At 38.2% G+C, this 24,004-nt stretch overlaps 1 protein-coding gene and 1 non-coding gene across 2 annotated transcripts in view; one reads left to right on the forward strand and one right to left on the reverse strand.

Moving 5' to 3' along the window:
* The window catches only part of LOC131230854 (probable leucine-rich repeat receptor-like protein kinase At1g35710), an 83,512-nt gene that overhangs the window by 31,286 nt on the left and 28,222 nt on the right, over positions 1-24,004 (forward strand). The gene's annotated exons all lie outside the window — the stretch shown is intronic.
* On the reverse strand, positions 12,872-12,978 carry LOC131232044 (small nucleolar RNA R71). The gene has a single exon (XR_009164649.1). It is a non-coding gene; the product is annotated as a small nucleolar RNA R71 (small nucleolar RNA).

A 24,004-nucleotide genomic window follows, 5' to 3' on the forward strand; every position in this document is an offset into this window, starting at 1 on the left:
CACCCACATAATTAATGGATTGGCTTATTCCATGCTTCTTGCCCTTTTTAATGATTGGATCTTTCACATGTGTGCTGTGATTTGAGGTGGCAGTGGGTCAAGTTTGGACTGCATTGAAAACATGAGCCCGTAACGAGCCTAGCAAAACAAGCCTGAGGCTGAAAAGATTAGTTGGGACCTGGTCCAACCCCAACCTAAAATACCTATTCAGTCTCAACAAATGAACTGTCTGGATTACCTAAAGGTTGTGAACTGTCTGGATTGCCTAAAGATTAGCTTTGGTTGTATGTGATGCTACTCTTTAAGTGATCATTGGCAAAGTATTTTGTGCCAGAGATTGAAGAGGTGATTAACAGGACACGCGTCTACAGGCCATGCATGCAATATCTGTGTTGTTCATGAGTTGTGTCCACTATCAGCATGTTCTCTCTAAAGAGTTTTGGACTGCTCCACTCACAAATTGTGTTACATCAAATTTAGGTTACTCGTCATGTTATCTTGTATCATTGACCCACCTAATTAGCTAAGGGATCTATATTTTGGACAATGGAATTTCATATTAGGCCTTCCTAATCACTAATATTACACAGGTGTCAAGAACCTTCTCCGTCACCTCTTGAAAGTTTGGATCCATCATAGATGTAAAGTTAGTAAAAAAAAAAAAAAAAAACCAATTTAGGCAGAGTGGTAGAGGGTGCGACTAGTCTGGGTCAGTGGCCTGCTACAAGACAGAAAAACCATTTAAATCCAAAACTAAGTCACAGCTTATGGACCTGTGACCAATTCTCACTAATTTACTAATTCAATTTAGAATTTTAACCCATTTACTTTTAGTTCTAGCCTCCGTGTCACTATGCCAACATAGCGTGACACAAAAATGCTTGGTTCTACGATGGATCTATTCAGTTGAAAAAAAAAACTTGGTTTAAATAATGCCCACCATCCCTCACACTATAACTCAAGAAGAAATTCGACAAGTTATCGCCGAAATTGTTTGTCTAGAAAGGGAACTGGGGCAGAATGAAAGATTCCTCACGAAATTGATGAGGTATCATTTCCAACTAGTTTTTAATATTCAAACTTTTAAAAGTTTAATGGAGATGGCTCACCAGAACAACATTTAATGCAATTCATTACAACCATGGAAAATTTCTCTACAATGTACCAATGCAATATTGTTTAGGATTGGCTTTTACATAGTACACAACCTTAGCCTCAAAATCTATACATACATGGGATCAAATGTAAAATACCTTTATGGCAAACTTTTTCTCATCTGATAGCGACGTTATCTTGATCGAATTCACTTCTATCTAACAAAGAGAAGGCAAACCAATGGAGAAGTTTGTCGACCGATGGAAGACTCTAACAATGTCATGCCGATAACTTCTGGGAGAATCAGAACAAGTTAAAACGTGCTTGGGGTCTATGGAGTTAGAAGTAACGCTAGGTCTAACAAGCACTGACATACAAACTTTTCATAATCTCGCTACCAAAGCCCATGCCCTTAAATTCACAGCCAAGAAAATGCCAACCTTTCGGATGGAGTCGACACGTCGAAGTTCCAATAGAACATCAACAAACATCACCGATAAAGGGAAAAGGAGAGAAGACCCTTAAAATAAACAAATAGATGGTAGAAGGAAAAGAAATAAATAGTTATGTAGGTAGGACGACAGATAAACGGCCTAAACAATAGGAGGACCATGAGATGTATGCATTCGCAAGACGCTTCCTATAATGAACTAGTTCATGGCTGTAGGACGATTTAGTTACCCCTGCCAAAATGTCCCGAAGAGGTGAGGAAAACAAAAGAAAAGAATTACTGTCATTATCATCGTATGCTTGGCCATCAGACTAAAAATTACTATCCTATAAGAACATACTATAGAAGATTGTTGATAGAGGCGAAATTGTAATAGAAATTGACAATGAATGAGGTAAGAAGGTTGTAACGAACACAGTGTCTGTGCGAAGCATATCCAACATGATTGGTTATTATAAGAGCTCACATTATTTTCAGGAGATCGATCTTATTGTGATTTATTATGAGAATCAAGTAACAGCCCATATCGTAAATAATTTAGTAGTCAATGAGAGGACTAAACACATAGATATTGATTGCTATTTCATCCGTGAGAAGATCACTTCCAAAGATATTACCATATCCTATATTCAGTACAAATCACAGGTTGTAGATATCTTCACTAAGGCATTACCATGTGTATAATTTTCTTTACTATGTTTTAAGCTAATTATGATAGATATTTATGCTCCAACTTGAGGGGGAGTGTTAAAATAGAAATATTATATTTCTGATATTCTTGTGGACTACCATATCTTATTAGTCTATTAATATAAATTAGAAAGGGGGTGCAGAATTTCCTAAATTTAATAACAAACTTTTTACCCTTTGTTCGTATAGTGAGGGGAATGTTTTGACAAAGATCGAATGTGAAAACATCTTCCGGTAACATCATAATCTCGGAAGAATTTTCAAGTAGAAATCCCTAAATTTTTTCAGAAAACTTTTGCCCTTGTGAAAGTCCAACATTTTTTTTTTCAAAAAATCTTATGAGAAAAACAAATAAGGAAAAATAGGTTTCCTCTCTCACCTTTCTTTGAAAGAAGGTTCATAAGAAACACAGCTTCATTTCCTACACTTTTTACAAATTCAAATGGGCCTTTGAGAAAGTTAACCAACTTTTCTGTAAATGATTTTATCGTGGCCACCTCAATAATAAATGGGCTTGATATTTTAGCAAGGATATATGTTCGTGCAGTGACAGAACCAATGAATGGTTTGAATTGCACACATGCATTGAAACCTCTATGGTGGTCCACTGTGATGGATCCAATCCGACCATCAATTGTGCCAATTATGTTAGGACATGAGCCCAAAACTCAGTTAGATTTAATGCCTAATTGTGGCCACACAACAGGAAAGATTGTAGACTGGGACACGTACACCATTGAAACCTTATTTAGCCCCATTAACGTTTTGGATCAGGGTGAAATTTTTATTTTCCCTTTATCTTGGTGGACTTGAATTATGATTGAATAAAAACATTCTGGTAGGCCCCAGGAAGGTTCCCCTACAAGTCTTGTCTATAAGGAACAAAAGATTCCGTCTATACTATACATATATGGCCCAACTAATGAGCACACATCCCTAATATTTCGGACAAGGAATCTAAATAGCGAGGGCTACCTGATGAGCTACTTGGATCTCCTACAAATGTGCTATGGTTGCACGTGTGAACACCAGAGAAATAGTTGGGGAACCCATATTGTGTAGTGTAGAGAACAATATGGAGGTTGGTACCATGTGCTACTAAAGAAGCTCCATGGGCTCCACTGATGGGTTTTTTCAAAATAAGAAGAAAAGAAATTTTATTTTTTGGGAAAAGAATGGTTGTGGCTTTGGTGATTGTTGGTGTGAATGGTGATGCCCCTTGGTGAAGGGAGCATCTTTTGAATTTGAAATGGAGGGATGTCATTGTTGGAAAGACACCACCATTGATGAAAAGATACTATGGAAGAAGATGTCTTTTCATGAAAAGGGCCTTAAGCATCTCTTGTGATTCTATATAAACCCATCTTTGGGTCAATCCGAATTCACAATTTCCAACAATCTTTTCTCCATCTTCTTCTTCTTCTCTATTTTCGTTTTTAGATGTTCTTTGAAAAATACAGTTTTCAGGCGCTAAATTGCAATTAGTTTTTCAGGCAGTAAATTGTAAATATTTTTTAGGGGGTAAATTGTAACAACACAGAAGTCAGGGTTGTACGCTGTAAAAGTGTGTTTGAAGTGCGATTTTTCAGTTTTGTAGGCCGAAACCCACATTTCTCCAGTCTTGGAGAAGAGGCTTTTTGTATCCTCGAGGCGGATTTGTTGTAACCCTCTTGCAAATTGGTTTAATCACCAGTAGGGTGCGAATATCGCCTTAAAGATAGTGACATCGTAACACGCCTTAAGCCTATCTTTAAGTGATTCATTTTCTATTTTTTCGCCTCAACAATAACAATTTTAAGGCGATATTATGACTTCTTCTATGGGTCATCCTGACTTTGTTCGAATTACGCCATTCGACAACTCAAATTTTCTTCGATGACAATCAAGGGTCCATCTCTTCCTCACATCACTCAAGTTGGATCACGTGCTCACTCAAGATCCTCATTCACCACCATCTGACAATGATATGTTAGAACAAATTCAAAAGAGACAAAGTTGAGAGCGTAACGACTACCTATGCAAAAGTCATATCTTCAATGCTCTTTCTGATTCGTTATACGCTGTTTACCGTCAAAAGAAGACTGCTAAGGATTTGTGGCAGGCATTGCTCACCAAATACACATCAGAGGATGAAGGCAACAAAAAATTCCTTGTAAGTCAGTTTTTTGAATTCAAAATATCGAATGAAAACCTATCCTTGATCAAGTACATAAGTTATAGGTTATCATCCAATGGATTATTACCGACGACACTAATCTCGACAAATCTTTTCAAGTATCCACCATTATTGTTAAACTTCCACCTAAATGGAATGATACTAGAAAATCATTGAAATAGAAAAAGAGAAAATGTCCTTGGAGGACCTCCTAATGTTTCTTCGAATATAAAAAGAATCTACGCTTGGTGATAAAAATGAAGAACAATAGGATGCTATCAGTAACGCTAATATAGTCGAGAATAGTGTGAATTGGGAATTAGAGAAGCCACCTTTCAAGAAAGATGATAGGCTCAAACCTAATAACCAAGCGTTAAAAAAGAACACATCCAAGAAGGGTCCATGCTTCTTTTACAAAATCCCTGGTCATTTTAAGAAAGACTGCCGAAAATACAAAAAGAAAATATAAGAAAAGAAACGGCAAGTCAATATGACAGAAGACAAGAATCTGGCAACTGTCGTATCTGAAGTTAATATGGTAAATGAGGATGTTGAATGGTGGGTAGATTCTGGCGCTACTAAACATATTTGTAGAAATTACAACATGTTCAATTCCTACGAATTAGTGAGGAATAATCAAGAACTATATATGGGGAATGCCTCCACATACAAGGTTGTAGGAAAAGGAAAGGTACGTCTTAATCTAACTTCCGAAAAAGTCCTTACTCTGAACGATGTGCTGCATGTATCGGATATTAGAAGGAATCTTATATCAACTAGTCTACTGATTAAGTTTGGATTCAGACTCCTTTTTGAATCCGATAAATTGATTATGTCTAAAAATGGAGTATATATAGGGAAGGGCTATGTATCTAATGAAATGTTCAAATTGAATCTCATAAATGAAAATTCTTCTTTAGTTTTTATGCTTGATTCATATGATGTTTGGCATGCTAGATTAGGATATATTAATTATCGTAGTATGGATAATATGTCTAATCTAAATCTAATTCCTAAGTATACAAAACTTAATGCCAAATGTAGTATTTGTGTACAATCCAAAATAACTAGAAAACCGTTTCCAAGGCTGGAAAGAGAATCACAACTCCTAGACTTAGTTCATAGTAACATAGTGAAATGAGTGGTTTAATAACAAGAGGGGGAAAGAGGTACTTCATAACTTTTATAGATGATTTCTCTTATTATACCTTAGTATACCTATTGAAGAATAAAGATGTGGCACTACAATAATTCAAGATATACAAGGTAGAAGTTCAGAACCAATTAGACAGAAAGATTAAAATTCTAAGGTCGGACAGGAGAGGAGAATATCTATCCCTAGAATTCTCTGAGTTTTGTAAAACTCATGGTATAATTCACCAAATTATAGCTTCCTATTCACCCCAACAAAATGGGATAGCAGAACGGAAAAATAGGTCTCTCATAGACATGGTAAACTCTATGCTCAATAATGCTGGTTTAAGTTCAGGATTTTAGGGAGAAGCTCTATTGACTGCCTGTCATATCTTTAATAGGATACCTCACTCTAAGACTTTTATAACTCCATATGAACTATGGAAGAATAGAATTCCTAACATCTCATACTTAAAGGTATGGGGTTGTAGAGCTTTAGTTAGGCTTACTGATCCTAAAAGGCCTAAGATAGGGCTGAGATCTTTTGAGTGTATTTCATAGGATGTACACAAAATAGTAAGGCTTATAGGTTTCTAGTTGTAGAATCTAATCATGCGATCTCGATAAATACCATAATAGAATCTAGAGATGCCGAGTTCTATGAAAACTCATTCTCTTCTATAAATAGAAAAGAGACAAGACCTCAAGATCCTAGTACAAGCAGTAGTTCTCAAATACCTGATCAAAATATTAGTAGTCTCGATAAAGAGGAAATAGAACCTAGAAGGACCAAGAGGATTAGAAAAAGTACATCTTTCGGACCCGACTTCTACCTTCTGCTAATAAAATGAGATAAAGATAACATAATAAAGAAAACTATGTTAGTTTGTAACATAGAATATGATCCAGTAACAATAGATGATGCTTTTAGGTCTCAGGATGCTTCCTTTTGGAATGAAGCTATAAACGATGAGATGGATTCTATATTGCAAAATGAAACATGAAAACTTATGGATCTGCCCCCAGGATCAAAACCAATAAGCTGTAAATGGATTTTTAAAAGAAAATTAAGACCAGATAGAACTACTGAAAGGTTTAAGGCCAGCTTAGTGGCTAGAGAATTTACACAAAAAGAATATATTGATTTTTTCGATACTTATGCTCCAGTAGCAAGGATATCAATTATCCGAGTTTTAGTTGCTCTAGCATCCATTCATAAGTTAGAAATCTATCAAATGGATGTGAAGACAACTTTTCTAATTGGTGACCTCGATGAAGAAGTTTATATGGAGTAACCAGAATGTTTTATAATTCCAAGATAGAAAAATAAAGTATGTAAATTGATCAAGTCGCTATATGGACTTAAACAAGCACCTAAACAATGACATGAAAAATTCGATAAAGTAGTCACTTCATATAGCTTTAAGATTAATGAATATGATAAATATGTATATTCAAAATTCTTTGATAATAAAGGAGTAATTATATGTCTCTATCTAAATAATATGCTAATCTTTGGTACATGTTTAGAAGTTATAAATAATACTAAAAGATTTTTATCATCTAGTTTTGACATGAAATATAGGGGTAAAACTAATGTAATTTTAGGTATCAAGCTATTAAGAAACAATGATGGTATAACTCTCAATCACATTATATTGAAAACATACTTAAAAAGTTTGATCACTATGATAAGAACCCAGTTTCTACTCCTTTTGATTCTAATATCAAGTTAATTAAAAATGAAGGTCGTAGTGTATCTCAGTTAGAGTATTACAAGGTGATTGACAGTCTTATGTATGCCATGATTTCTACTCGACCTGATATTACTTTTGCAGTAGGTAAATTGAATAGGTTTACAAGTAATTCAAGTTTAGATCATTGGAATGTTGTTTCTAGAGTATTCAAATACTTAAGAAAAACTATTAACTATGGTTTACATTTTTCTGGTTACCCTAGTGTACTTGAAGGCTATAGTGATGCAAGTTGGGTCACTGATTCTAATGAATCCAAGTTTACCAGTGGATAGATTTTTACACTTGGAGGAGCTGCCATTTCTTGGGGATCCAAGAAGCAAACTTGCATATCTCACTCTACCATGGAATCTGAATTCATAGCTTTGGCAGCTATTAGTAAAGAAGCAGAATGGTTAATAAACCCGTTATTAGAAATACCATTATTGGTAAGGCCTTTACCACCGGTCTCTATCTACTGTGATAGTGAAGCGACACTATCAAAGGCATATAACAAGACTTATAATGAAAAATCCAGACATATCAGTCTAAGGCATAGTTTTGTGTGGGAACTACTTGATGACGGTGTTATAACAATACAATATGTACGACCTATCCAAAATTTAGCAGACCCGTTCACCAAGGGACTGACAAGGTATGTTGTTAGTAGAACATCAAGAGGATTGAGACTTAAGCCAATTTTACAGACACCAGATGAGGGAAACCCAACCTAAGTTAATACGTTCAATGGGCAAAGTACCTCACAGGAAGTGGCTGAAGTAGCACTATACATTTTCTATCTGTCTCATTCGTGGATGTATATATAGTGCTGGGTACCTATAATGATAAAAGTGAGGATGAGCTGCTGCTCTTAATGAGTTCTTTCAAGGGTGTTATAGTTACAAGGGCATTCATAAGGACTCACTTATATGAGTATTGGAAGTGGAGCTGCTTCCTGATGTTTGAGAGTTTTTGGCTACTCTAATGAACTCATGAATCCAGAATAGAGCATAAAGTCGTTAATGTGCTATAATGTTAGAACACATGACAATTGAAATATATGTGTGTGTAACATGCTCGGTTGAGAATACTTAGTTTAAGACCATAGTGTAACGCCTCGGAATTCGAGGGTCGAGCAAAGCTCAACTCCCGAGATCCAGCTCATCACTTATGTAACACGGATAATGATGTTTAAATCTTATCATATTAAAGCATTAAACACGAGTGGGATCATACTAAAACAACATATCATACTCTAGATATAATTAAATTTAGCAAGTGAAAGACTACAATACATATATATCTGAATGCTAAACATTTTATAACTCCATAGTATGATAATGTAATAGGGTTTAATATACTAAGTTTGTTTTAAAAATATACAAAATGTCAAACTAATCCATGTAACCCTGTAGTCCCATCGAAGCAGCACGAGGTCTATGTTGAGGGTCAAATATTGCATATTAGACCTCAGTTATTACCTGGATCTACAAGCATAATACTGTTTAATGGCTGATTTAATCGTGTTTGTGATGCAGAGTGTACTTACGAGCTTAGACTGAAAAAGGATGATAAAGCATAGATTTAATGCGCTGATGACACCAAGGGCAAGAGACAGATTCCAGGGGACCAAGATCGACGGAATTACACGCCAGGGATCCTCGAAAATTGAGAAACTGAAGCTCAAGTGGCCTGAAAGTCAGTCAAAATGCAAGATCACTAGGTTTCCATCATCTGTTTGGCTCGAAACTTTATACATGGCCTGAGGGCCATAAATTAACCGTACACGTAAAATTTCAGCCATTGAATACTTCTGAAAGTGGCACAACTGTCAGATCAGCCCATAAACAGTTGATTCTGGGCCCACCTAATCTTCGGATATGCCTCAACTTTGGTCTCAACCCCTTAAATTTGATGATTCAGTAGATGGACGGTGCAGATTTCTCGCGAACATCATATGTGGACCCCATATGAGACGAGTGTGCATAGTGTACAAGTGCACTAGTCGTGCACAGAAAACGCAGAGACGGTTTGATCGTCTCTGATCGAGAAAAAAAAAAAAGAAAGAAGGAAATTTTCTATTTCCTTCGTAAGCTGCCCGACCATTTTTGGGTAGTGGGGCCCACCCATCATCCATTTGAAAGATCTGAACCGTCCGTACTCTCCTAAGGGTGGGAATAACCCCATCCTAGCTTTCCTTTCGGTTTCATGCACGAACACACAGAAGGAAGCAATCAAACGCAGGATAGACGGTGGAAATATTTGATACGGTGGGCCACACTAAAATTAAGAAAAAGTGTACATTTCTAATTGGTTTTTTGCTATGAGTCGAATGAACGGAGTGGATTTACTTTTTGACATTGTTCATGGGCCCCACCGACTCTCAGTCAAAAAGTGAAAACTTCCGTTTCTTCTGACGTGAAACAGGGGCGCCGTTTGATCTGCGGTGGGCCACCATCATGGCTCACGAGGGTGATCCAAGCCATCCATTTAATGCATATGACGGTCCTAACCAAGATCTTGTGGTTCTTGGTCTGAAATGTGCCAGACAGAGATTGCAAATGCACTTAACGGCAAAGTCTTTGCGAAAAATCAATCAGGTGGGTTGCGCCAATGAAAATTTAAACTGTCCATATCCAAACGGTTTTTTGAAGAGAGCGCAATGGACGGAGTGGATTTCCTGGAAAAATCCGATCGTGGGCCCACCAACTATCGCAGACTCGCGGTTCCGCAGCAGGTGCGATTCGGAAGAAGCCGACAATACCGCAGGCCGTTCGGTGATCAAGATCCGAATCATGGACATGATCCAGACCGTTCAAAGTCATCCCAGGGGACCACCATTCAAGCTCAAGGAGTCTGAAAGGCTCGGATCCAGCATGAGACAGCCATGGACCGACAATGATGGAAAAACGTGAGTCGGTTTCCAAGTTCTGCGTAAACAGAGTCGCGCACGTTGCTGTGCAAGGTGAGTCGGTTCTCCGAATCCAGCAAGCTCTCTAGCCTACCAACTTCCCCGCATATAAAAGAATTAGAATAGAGAGAGAGTGGGGCATTCAATTCCAAGGAGGAGTGCTAGAACAGTTGGACGTGGATTCAATCTTCAGAGAAAGAGAAAGAGAGAGAATTTTTAGAGTTTTTATTTTATTCTTTTCCTTATGATTTTTGAGAGTTCTAGCCTGATTATGTCAGGTTAAACCTCTTAGCTAGGGCTAAGAGGTGAACCTTGTGGCGTGATGGGAGTACTCCTATGGTTGTGATTTACGTTGAACTATTTTTGATGCTAGTTGATTTCATGGAATGCTTTCAATTTTTAATGATGTATTGTGACTTAAATTACAATATATCTGTGATGGTTTTGAGTATGTCTATTCCCTTATTATGATTATGCAGTTAGGAAGCCCTGTTGTTCACCATTGCCCCTTAGACATGGTTGGATGATAGAATCCTTCCTAACATTCATATATCTTCTGATTGGTTGTGGATTGGTTTAGTTCTATTGTTTACCTTGCTCATGGGCATGGATTTGTGATGGAATCATATCTAATTCTTATACCTTTCATCTCTTTGAAAACAAGATCAAAGGAAGTTCAGATTGTGCTTTAGTGATATACCTTCCAATTGGATGAAGATGGGACTTTAAGTCCAATTAAGTTCTTGATGCAGGCATAAGATCTCCCTGATCTCTACAAGTGGATCCTCTGAATCTCTAGTTTTCTTTCCCTGAATTCTTTAAGTTTTAGATAATTATTTCATCACTATTTCTCAATTTACACTCAATTTAGATTTCATCTTAGTTTAGTTCTAGGTCTATTTAGTTTCAGATTACGTACAGGTATCAGTCCCTTGGGATTCGACCTCAGTCTCGCCGAGTTTATTACTACATCAGAACCCTATACTTGGGGAGTGAACAAGTTTTTGGTGCCGTTGCCGGGGAATTGACGATTACAATTCTTTGAAATTAACTAGTTTTAGGATTAGTTTAAAATTATGATTTTTCTAACTTTAGGTTTAGGTTTTTCTAATTTCTAGAAACTAACCTGTTTTCCTGTTTTGTAGGATCCTGACATAAACTTCTAAATTGGTAATCCCTTTCTAATTCCTCTACTTTTTCTATTTTTAGAATTAGGGTTTGAATTTTAGAAATTTCTAATTCTAGTATTTTTCTATTTTTAGGAAATAGGTTATGTTTAGAAACTTTCCTCTTTTGTTTTTAGAAACTAGGTTAGTTGTTTCTCATTTTAGCAATTCTTCCTGACATAATCTTCTAAATTTGTTATCTATTTCTAATTCCTCTACTTTTTCTATTTTTATGAAATTTTTTTTTTTTAGAAACTTTCTAATTTTAGGTTTAGATTTTCTATTTTAGAAACTTTCTGATTCTGGAACTTTCCTTTTTAGAAACTAATCTCTTTTATTTTTCTTTTACAGGATCTTAACATAGGAACTTCTCATTTGGTACCATCTTTCTAACTTCTCCTATTACTTTCTGTACTTTTCTAATTTTAGATTTAGATTCTTCCTTTAAGTAACTTTCTATTTTCTAGTTTTAGAAATTTTTTCTTTTTTTTATAAACTAACTTTCTATTTTTATTTTTAGTAACTTTCTAATTCTAACTCTTTTAAAATCTAACTTTATTTCCTAATTTATTTTTAGAAATTTTCTACTTGTAGACTTTTTGTTTAGAAACTTTCCTATTTTGTAGGCATTTAAGATAAAAATTTCTAATTCGGTAAGTTCTTTCTCGACTTTCAATTTTTCAGATCTCTTTTAGTAACTTACTTTCTAGTTTAGGACTTTCCTAATTTATTTTAGAAATTTTCACCTTTCTTTAGGAATTTCTTCTTTTAGCACTAGTTTACTTCTATCTTTCTTTTTAAGGATTTTCTAATTTTAGACCTTCTCTTTAGAAACTAACTTGTTTCATTTTCTTTTGCCGGTTTTTAACTTAGGGACTCCAATTTGGTAACTTCTTTCCAACCGTCTCTTTCTTTCTAGATTTGCTTTTCCTTTCTTAAGATTAGGCTTCGAATTTAATTGAGGGCTATGAGTGTTTCATGCCCAAGTGGGCCCGTAACAGCACTTGACGTCTATTGACTGAAGGAGGATTGGTTGAGGGGTTGACTATCCATCGCAGGACTAGACATCACTTGAAATCTCCTGAGTTAATTGAAGTGATGGCTGAGAACCAACCTCTTCTACCTCAACCCAGGGTGAAGGACATTCAGGATGAGAATGAGGTGCATTAAACACCCCCGCCTCATACTTTATGAGATTATTTACAACCAGCAAGGGTGAGTACGCCCTCATGCATGATTTTTCCTGAAAATACAGGACATATGGACATCAAGCCAGGGGTTATCCAACTCCTTCCTAAGTTCCATGGGCTTGAATCTGAAGAACCATATCTACATTTGAAAGAGTTTGATGAGATCATAGCTACTTTATATTTTCAAAATGTGTCTGAGGACACAGTCAGGCTGAGACTCTTTCCTTTTTCCTTAAAGGAGAAGGGTAAGACGTGGTTACATTCACTGCGTCCTAAATCCATTGGCACATGGAATGATATGCAAAGGGAATTTATAAAGAAATTTTTTCCACATCATAAAACGATTACCCTTAGAAAAGCAATCATGAACTTCACCCAAAAGGAAGATGAAACATTTTACCAATGTTGGGAAAGGTTCAAGGATTTGGTTAGTTCATGCCCACAACACGGCTTTGAAACGTGGCGCATTACAAACTTTTTCTATGATGGAATGACATCTTCCATGCGCCAAATGGTCGAGACAATGTGTAATGGAGAATTCATTAATAAAAATATTGACGAGGTATGGGATTACCTCGATAGTCTTGCTGAAAAAACACAATCATGGGACTATTATCCAAAATCGAACACCACGTCTAGGCCGACTCAATCTAAGGAAAAAGGTGGATTGTATCTCTTGAAAGAAGAGGATGATCTCAAGTATAAAGTGACTACGCTCATAAGAAAAGTTGAGGCCATGGAAGGAAAGAAGGATAAGGTTAATGAAAGCGTTTGCGGCATATGTGATTGCAACATTCATACAACTGAAAATTATCCTACGATACCCGCCTTTCGATAAGTGTTGAATAAACAATCCAATGCCGTAAATAATTATCAAAGACCTTTTAATGGACCAACCTCTAATACGTACAATCTTGGTTAGAAAAATCATCCAAACTTTAGTTGGATAAATGGACAAACTGCTACCCCTCAAGGTATCTTCAATCAAAATCCAAATCAGGGAAAACCTCAAGAAGAACCGGTTTAAAATTCCATGCAAGAGCTGACCCAGGCAATGTGAGACTTTATGCAAAAGATGGATTCACGTATGACGGTTATAGAAAAAGGGATGCTTCCTGCACAACCGCTCCCCAATCCTAAATCGCAATACGAGATATGTGATCCTAGCTCTTTAAATCAAATGGGGCACGCCAAATCCATCACCACTCTTAGGAGTGGGAAGATTATTGATAAAATCCTTCCGGTTAGGCCTGAAAAGCTTCAAGAACCAGAAGAGAACAACAATAATGGATCTAATGAGGCCCCACAAAAATTAGAACCGGAACTTCTAAAAAAGCCAGTTGCTCCATTTCCCCAACGGTTGGTTGCACCAAAACCTCTCTCTAACTCTCAGGATATCCTAGAGGTGTTGAAACAAGTGAAAGTTAACATTCCTCTACTTGATGTCGTAAAATAGATACCTTCATATGTCAAATTCCTGAAAGACTTATGCGCGACCAAATGACGACAGAGTATTCAAAAGAAGATCTTCTTAACTGAGAAAATGAGTGTCATCCTAAAGCAAGACGTGCCACAGAAATTCAAAGATCTCGGTAGCCTAACCATATCATGTGTAATCGGGGACCATTGAATTGATCATGCACTTCTTGACTTAGGATCGAGTGTCAATTTGATTCCCTACTCGGTATACAAACAGTTAGGCTTAGGTGAATTAAAACCCACCCTAACCACACTACAACTTGCTGATCGCTCTGTTCGTGTACCAAGAGGGATAATTGAGGATGTGTTGGTCCAAGTTGATAGATTTTACTACCCTGTAGATTTTATCATCCTGGACACCGAACCCATCAATAACATGAGCACTCAGATTCCCGTCATTCTTGGTCGCCCATTCCTTGCTACTTCAAATGCAATTATCAATCGCAGGAATAGTGTCATGACTATGTCCTTTGGGAATATGACATTAGAGTCAAACATCGTTTTCAATAACGGCAGAAACTTAGAGGATGATGACGATTTCTACGACATTAACATGATTGACTCTTTAGTGGAAGATACGACACCTTTGACCATATCCTCTGACCCTCTAAAGACGTGCCTGGCCCACTCCCATGATTTTGATGATGACATGATTAGGGAGACGTGTGCCTTGCTTGATACTGCACCGGTACTTGAAGTTAACTGGTGGAGACCACAATTTGAAGAGTTGCCCCAAACTGATGTAGTGCCTCTACCGTCTAACCTCAAGCCACCGAAGCTTGACCTAAAACAATTACCCTCTGATTTGAAATATGTCTATTTAGGTCAAGATGAGACATACCCGGTGGTGATCTCTGCCCACCTGGAGAAAAAACAGGAGAGTATGCTCATATCTACTCTCATTGAGCATAAGGGAGCCCTTAGATGGACGATAGCGGACCTTAAGGAAATCGAACCCCTCAATTTGTACTCACCACATTTATCTTGAGGATAATGCTAAGACCACTCGGCAATCACAACGTAGACTAAATCCAAACATGAGGGAAGTGGTTAAGGCCGAGGTTCTTAAACTATTAGATGTGGGTATCATATACCCCATATCTGATAGTCAATGGGTGAGTCCAACTCAAGTGGTTCCTAAGAAGTTCAGGATCACTATCGTAGCCAATGCTAATAATGAACTCGTGCCAACTAGAGTTACTACTGGTTGGAGAATGTGCATTGACTACAGGAAGTTGAACACTGTCACGAGGAAGGACCACTTTCCTTTACCCTTCATTGATCAAATCTTGGAAAGGCTAGCTAGTCATTCCTATTACTGTTTCCTTGACGGGTATTCGGGCTACAATCAGATTGAAATCGCCCTTGAGGACCAGGAAAAGACTACATTTACATGTCTCTACGACTCCCTTGCCTACAGAAGGATGCCATTCGAATTATGTAATGCCCCTGCCACCTTTCAGCGATGTATGATGAGTATCTTTTCTGACATGGTGGGGAAATATCTAGTGGTCTTCATGGACGATTTCTCTGTTTTCGGTTCATCTTTCAACGAGTGCTTAGAGAGTCTTAAATGTGTGCTAAAAAGATGTGAAGAAAAGAACTTGGTACTTAATTGGGAGAAGTGTCATTTCATGGTTCATAAGGGAATTGTCCTTGGACATATTATCTTTTCCAAAGGAATCGAGGTGGATAAGGCAAAAATCGATCTTATCTCTAACCTACCTTCACCCAAGAATATTAAAGACGTGCGATCCTTCTTAGGACACGCAGGATTTTACAGGCGATTCATAAAGGACTTTAGTCTCCTCTCGTCCTTTATGTAATCTACTTCAAAAGGATGTACCATACGAGTGGATTGAGCCATGTCGGGAAGCTTTCATTAAGCTAAGGGCATGTTGACTAGTGCACCCATCATACAACCACCCGACTGGGGCATTCCTTTTGAACTTATGTGCGACACATCTGATTATGCTCTTGGGGTAGTTCTAGGCTAGAGAAAAGATAAGAAACCCTATGTTATTCATTATACGAGTAAGACTCTAAATCCTGCCCAAGTGAACTACTCGACTACGGAAAAGGAACTCTTGGCCATAGTATTCGCTTTGGACAAATTTCGGTCATACTTGATTGGATCCAAGATCATTATTTACACTGATCACGCGGCGCTCAAGTATCTTCTGTCTAAGAATGATGCTAAGCCCCACCTGATATGATGGATCCTCCTACTCCAGGAATTTGACCTAGAAATAAAAGATAAAAAGGGAGTAGAGAACATAGTGGCTGACCATCTTTCTCACCTTAATCCCTCTGATTCCCTTGAAATAACACATATCAATGACATGTTCCCTGATGAAAAATTGTTCAGAGTCTCTCATTCACCTTGGTTCGCTGATATTGCTAATTATCTTGCCACAAGTTCCATACCGACACATTAGACTGTGCAAGATAAGAAGAAATTTTTCACCAAGGTACACAACTTTTTCTAGGATGATCCATATTTGTTTAAATATTGCCCAGACCAAATCCTGAGGAGATGTGTGCCAGACGATGATCATCAGAGTGTCATCTCCTTTTATCACTCACAAGCCTGTGGTGGTCACTTTTCTGCTAAAAAGACCACGGCTAAGATTTTGCAGTGTGACTTTTATTGGCCCACTATGTTCAGGGACACTCATGAATTTTGCAAAGCTTGTGAGCGTTGTCAGAAATTGGGAGCGTTGTCCCGTCGAAATATCATGCCCTTGAATCCTATTCTTATCATCAAGGCATTTGATTGTTGGAGCATTGATTTCATGGGACCATTTCCCCAATCTTTTGGAAATCTATATATTTTGCTCGCTGTAGACTATGTCAATAAATGGGTTGAAGTGATTCCGTGTCAGAATAATGACCATCGCACGGTCATTAAATTCCTAAAAGAGAACATCCTTTTCCGATTCGAAACGCCTTGAGCTATCATTGGTGATGAGGGCTCACACTTTTGTAATAGGTCATTCGAAAGTTTAATGAAGAAATATGATATCTCTCATAAGGTGAGTACCCCATATCACCCACAGACAAGTGGGCAAGTTGAGATTTTCAATAGGGAGATCAAACACATTTTGGAGAAAACAGTTAACCCTGACCGTAAGGATTGGTCAATCCGATTGACTGATGCCTTATGGGTTTATCGTACTGCGTTTAAAACCCCTATTGGAATGTCTCCCTTTAGACTTGTCTATGGAAAGGCTTGCCACTTGCCTGTGGAGTTGGAACATAGAACCTACTGGGCAATAAAAAAAATTGAATTTCAATCTGGACAACGTTGGCTCGCTACGCAAACTTCAGTTGAATGAACTGGAAGAAATCCGGAACGATGCATATGAGAACTCGAGAATTTATAAGGACAGAATGAAGGCGTTTCATGACCAACGTATTCTACGAAAATCATTCACACCTGGTCAGAAAGTCTTTTTATATAATTCTCGATTACATCTCTTTCCAGGTAAGCTTCGATCTCGTTGGACTGGCCCTTACATTGTGGTCACTGCGTATCCTCATGGGGCTGTTGAGAAAAGAGATCCAGACAATGGCAAGGAGTTTAAAGTAAATGGACATCGACTAAAGCCATTTGTCGAGAAATTTGACGTAGAGGACATGTCCATGCCTCTGACAGATCCTGTTTACCAGGATTGATCTCCTTGTCTGATGGAGGTATAGGTAGGTTTCCTGTTTTCATAGGACTAGGGTAGTTTGCTTTATGCTGTTTTAGGTTAATTTACTTTTTACATTGTTTTAGGATAGTTTTCTTTTATTGGTTTCTCTCTTGTGCTGACCCGCTCTTACGTAGATATCTTTGGAAAGCCTCTTAATTCTTTCATCCAGGTACAATCTTTCCATCACTCCTCTTATACTTTCGTTGTCTCATGTGCATTACATGCTTATTTCTTTTACATTGAGGACAATGTAGATTTTAGGTTGGGGGTGGGAGATTAGGTTTCCTAATCAGTGTTTTCTTGGTCTTGAGCAAAAATTGTGAAAATTTATAATTTTTCTGAAATTTCTTATGAATTCGGAGTGATTTTGACAGCCATCTAAGAGCACTTAGAATTTTAAGATACGTGATGATGGCAATTTATGACTCTTGAATTTAGTATCTGTTAGATTTCACAAATTTTACAATTAAGTTTGAATTGTTAATCCAGAATTAGAAGTTGTAAACATTGATTAAGTTATGATTTTACATGTCACATCTCGCTTTCACATTAAGGTTTTAGTTTGATATTGACGGGTTAACTTAGTAATCATTAAGCATGTAAGGAACCAGCTTGGAAAATTTGCCAGTCAAGATCAGTTTTTTTTTTTTTTTTTTTTTAAACACACAATTGGAAAGAGTTGGCCGAATAATCTTCACCATAGTTTTTCTCCCTATAGGTGTAGATTTAATTCCCCAAGGATGATATGTGAAAAGGGCTGGGTATACAGTGTTCACTATAGGTTTACTCCCTATAGGTGAGGATTTGATTCCCCTTCTTGGCGTTACTTTTAATGGAAAAATCAAAAGCTGGAGGAATGAAAAAGATGATTTGTGAGGCAAGTTTTGGTTATCATGAATTCTCTTGTTAGTTACCAATAATATCCTGAAATAGAGAAGTGAATTTTAATGATGATAAGTCGAGATTAGACTATACACCCATGGAACTTAATGTTTAGAATTGTTCTGATTGATGGATTAATACTTTGAAATTTACTATGTGCTCGAGTCCAGGAGATAGTAATGCCCAACATTCATGAGTCTTAGAATTCTCGTATCTGGATTATTTCGCAAAATTCACTCGAGTACATAGAAATTGTCTTGTAGTTTTCAACTTATTTTTCGCATATTTTACTCAGGACTAGCAAGATGCTGGTTGGGGGTTGTGTTGAGGGTCAAATATTACATATTAGACCCCAGTTATTACCTGGATCTACAAGCATAATACTGTTTAATGGCTGATTTAATCGTGTTTATGATGCAGAGTGTACTTACGAGCTTAGATTGAAAAAGGATGATAAAGCATAGATTTAACGCGCTGATGCTACCATGGGTAAGGGACGGACTCCAGGGGACCAAGATTGACGGAATTACACGCCAGGGATCCGTGAAAATTGAGAAACTGAAGCTCAAGTGGCCTGAAAGTCAGCCAAAATGCAAGATCACTGGGTTTCCATCATCTGTTTGGTTCGAAACTTCATACATGGCCTGAGGGCCATAAATTAACCGTACACGTAAAATTTCAGCCATTGGATACCTCTAGAAGTGGCACAACTGTCAGATCAGCCCATAAACAGTTGATTCTGGGCCCACCTAATCTTTGGATATGCTTCAACTGTGGTCTCAACCCCTTAAATTTGATGATTGAGCAGATGGACGATGTAGATTTCTCGCGAACATCATATGTGGACCCCATATGAGACGAGTGTGCATAGTGTACAAGTGCACTAGCCGTGCACAGAAAACGCAGAGACGGTTTAATCGTCTTTGACCGAGAAAAAAAAAAAGAAAGAAGGAAATTTCCTATTTCCTTCATAAGCCACCTGACCGTTTTTGGGTAGTGGGGCCCACCCATCATCCATTTGAAAGATCTGAACCGTCCGTACTCTCCTGAGGGTGGGAACAACCCCATCCTAGCTTTCCTTTCGGTTTCATGCACGAACACATAGAAGAAAGCGATCAAACACAGGATAGACGGTGGAAATATTTGATACGGTGAGCCGCACTAAAATCAAGAAAAAGTGTGCATTTCTAATTAGTTTTTCGCCATGAGTCGAATGAACGGAGTGGATTTACTTTATGACATTGTTCATGGGCCCCACCGACTCTCAATCAAAAAACGGAAACTTCCGTTTCTTCTGGCGTGAAACAGGGGCGCCGTTTGATCTGCAGTGGGCCACCTTCATGGCTCACGGGGGCGATCCAAGCCATCCATTCGATGCATATGACGGTCCTAACCAAGATCTTGTGGTTCTTGGTCTGAAATATGCCAGACAGAGATTGCAAATGCACTGAACGGCAGAGTCTTTGCCGAAAAATCAATCAGGTGGGCTGCGCCAATGAAAATTTAAACCGTCCATATCCAAACGGTTTTTTGAAGAGAACGCAATGGACGGAGTGGATTTCCTGGAAAAATCCGATCGTGGGCCCACCAACTATCGCAGACTCGCGGTTCCGCAGCAGGTGCGATTCGGAAGAAGCCAACAATACCGCAGGCCGTTCGGTGATCAAGATTCGAATTATGGACATGATCCAGATCGTTCAAAGTCATCCCAGGGGGCCACCATTGAAGCTCAAGGAGTCTGAATGGCTCGGATCCAGCATGAGACAGCCATGGACCGACAATGCTGGAAAAACGTGAGTCGGTTTCCAAGTTCTGCGTAAACAGAGTCACGCACGTTGCTGCGCAAGGTGAGTCAGTTCTCCAAATCCAGCAAGCTCTCTAGCCTACCAACTTCCCTACATATAAAAGAACGAGAATAGAGAAAGAGGGGGGGCATTTAATTCCAAGGAGGAGTGCTGGAACAGTTGGACGTGGATTCAATCTTCAGAGAAAGAGAAAGAGAGAATTTTTAGAGTTTTTATTTTGTTCTTTTCCTTATGATTTTTGAGAGTTCTAGCCCGATTATGTCAGGCTAAACCTCTTAGCTAGGGCTAAGAGGTGAAGCTTGTGGCGTGATGGGAGTACTCCTATGGCTTTGATTCATGTTGAACTGATTTTGATGCTAGTTGATTTCATGGAATGCTTTCAGTTTTTAATGATGTATTGTGACTTAAATTACAATATATCTGCGATGGCTTTGAGAATGTCTATTCCCTTATTGTGATTATGCAGTTAGGAAGCCCTGTTGTTCACCATTGTCCCTTGGACATGATTGGATGATAGAATCCTTCCTAACATTCATATATCTTCTGATTCGTTGTGGATTGGTTTAGTTTTATTGTTTACCTTGTCTCATGGGCATGGATTTGTGATAGAATCATATCTAATTCTTATACCTTTCATCTCTTTGAAAACTAGATCAAAGGAAGTTCAGATTGTGCTTTAATGATATACCTTCCAACTGGATGAAGATGAGACTTTAAGTCCAATTGAGTTCTTGATGCAGGCATAAGATCTCCCTGATCTCTACAAGTGGATCCTCTGAATCCCTAGTTTTCTTTTCCTGAATTCTTTAAGTTTTAGATAATTATTTCATCCTTATTTCTCAATTTACATTCAATTTAGATTTCATCTTAGTCTAGTTCTAGTTCTATTTAGTTTCAGATTACGTACAGGTATCAGTCCCTTGGGATTCGACCTCGGTCTCATCGAGTTTATTACTACATCACAACCCTATACTTGGGGAGAGAAGAGTCTACAGAGACCTGCCAAAGAGCTGAACATATGAGAACTCTTCCTTCTCATCTAGGAAGTCCAACTCTGCTGCATATACGTCCTCATCACCTGCATCTATAACAGGGTCTGGTTGGTGTTTTAAAACACCATCCCAGAGTGGGAGTAAGTAGCTAACTCAGTGGTACTATATGGTAAAGGTTAACATGTTATCAATTCAATCAAGCAGTAATGATAAAACAATACAATAATCACTTCCTAGCTACTCTTATTAATGCAGGAATTGTGTGCAGTAATGATGCATGTTCTGCACAAAGCTCCTTCAAGCGACTTCATCAACCATTCGCGTATGGCAAACTTCCTAAATGTGCCCTTCCTTGCTAAAGCACATGCAATATGGTGCATAGTCATATTAGCCAAGTACTTAATTAGGTTTATTCATACAGTAGATTTGGGAAGCTAAGGTACCTCTCTTTATATCATTGGCCGAAACGAAGGATCCATCTAGGGTCGTCAATCCTAGTTATTCATATACGATAGGCAAGTTGTAGGGCATCACCCATAATGAAAAACAGTAGATATGTAAGTTCAAGAGTTTATACTCGAGGTCACTAAGGGGAGGCTCATCACCTCAATGTAGGCCGACAGCTCGAATACGGTGTGTCATACCACCATATTCGGCTCACGAGTTTGGGGTGCTCACTGGTTACTATAGGGAGGCTCATCACCCTAGCGTAGATTGACGGCTCGACCACGGTGTCCCATACCACCATGCCCGACTCATGAGTCTTAACGGATCATGGTACCATGGTTGAAGCGGGTCTGTACATTGGTAAGTGGTACGTTAGATTCAAGCAGTGATATCCATATATAGTAAACATAAAATAGGCTGATCGGTTTGTTAGGGAAGTTCAATTGGTACGGACACACACTGATTGATTTGACATGGAGCCCATAAACACCCCTTGTGGCCTAACCACTGCCAACAATCTTCGTGTGACCCGGATTTGTTGAATTATCCCAATGTGACGTGACTAGTTCAGTCATCCGAACAGGGACCATTACCGATTGCCTGGGCTACGCTATTACCCTAATCTTACTCAGATGCAGTAAGTAAATACTGTGATAACTATTTCAGAATTCAACAAACAATCCAAGCGAATTTTTCATTTGAGCATTTTATCAAACACATTGATCATGTTACTAAGCACTTGCATTTTATCCATATATTTGCATAGAGGCAAAGATGATTACATGAAAGAACTATACATATGTATGAGGCAATACAAAATCCTAAGTTAATACGTGAAATAAGTACAAATCATCAATAATTTCTTATTCAGACAATTCAACAAACACTTAGGCTACAATACACCAAATACATAGACTAGGTTAGTTACAACACGTATTTTAGCAATTCCTTATACAGAGAGGTTAACGTACATGTGTTAAGGACTAACCCTAGATCAGAAATCATGGAAAGAACAAATCATATTCACATGCTCATTCAAATATTTAAACAAACACATGGAGTGCATCTTTTACCTAACACAGTTCATACATGTATATTATGCAAAAATTGGCGTATCTACGACAACATGGCAACAAACATGTTAGACATAAACCATTAGCTGACATTGAGAGTATTGAAAACCATAACCTAAATGTTTATAGTCCGCACCTTTTGTCGAAATCCACGATCCGAATGTGGTTCGAATCCTACGTCCCCGAATACGGAACAACGGGTACCTAAACATCGAAATAGGTTAGCTATTTCATTGGTTACTCTTTTGGATTCCTAAATCAAGATTAGGGTTAGGATTTCTTACCCAAATCGTAGTTGAAATGGTTTGCCTAGTGATGGTGGGGAGGTGAATCAGCTCATGGGGTAGTGGGAGTGAATCCCGGCAACGATCTCCTGAACTCTCTCTCCTCTCCTCACTCTTTTTTATCTTCTCTCTCTTAGGGTTAGAGAAATTCGTATGGAATGGGAATAGGGTGGTTTAAGGCCTTTAAGTAGGCCCAGAACTGATGTCAATGGCCCTAGGGCCATGGTATATGTATGTTATAACTAAAGGGTGCCTATTTCTGACGAATGGGGCTCATCTGGAGGGCCATTACCTGTCTATGTCATAGAGTAAGTTCTTTAACAATGGATCTAGGGTAGGATGCGATTTCAGCCCGTTTGGATAGGCCGATCAATCGTGACGGACCTGTATTAGATCAACGATCATTGTCACTCGATCAGGGCCACAAGTATACAAATATGTGCAGGAAAATTTTCCTGATCCATGGGTGAAGTTCTGTCAGAAATTGACGGTCTGAAATTTTTAATTTTGCCCATAAGCGAATGGTCCAATTCACTTAAGTTTCACTACGTTTTCTAAAGATATTTGTGTTTCTCACATACTTTGCTCAGGGCTCAAGTTGTGCATTTTGTCACACTATCTGGGCTCGATTCCCGCGATGGTTGTCAAACCTAGTAAAGTGGCCATAACCCTATAGTTTTGTGGTCATCGGACTTTCGACGTGTGGTTCAGGTCCGATACGGAGTTTCAATGTGCTCCCGAGAGCAACCGGCTTTTAGGATTCATCTTAGGTTTTCAAGTAATGTTGAGTCAATGATTTTGATGGTTTTTAGTCTTGCC

Source organism: Magnolia sinica, chromosome 17 (assembly GCF_029962835.1).
Source record: "Magnolia sinica isolate HGM2019 chromosome 17, MsV1, whole genome shotgun sequence".
Classification (NCBI taxonomy): Eukaryota; Viridiplantae; Streptophyta; class Magnoliopsida; order Magnoliales; family Magnoliaceae; genus Magnolia; species Magnolia sinica.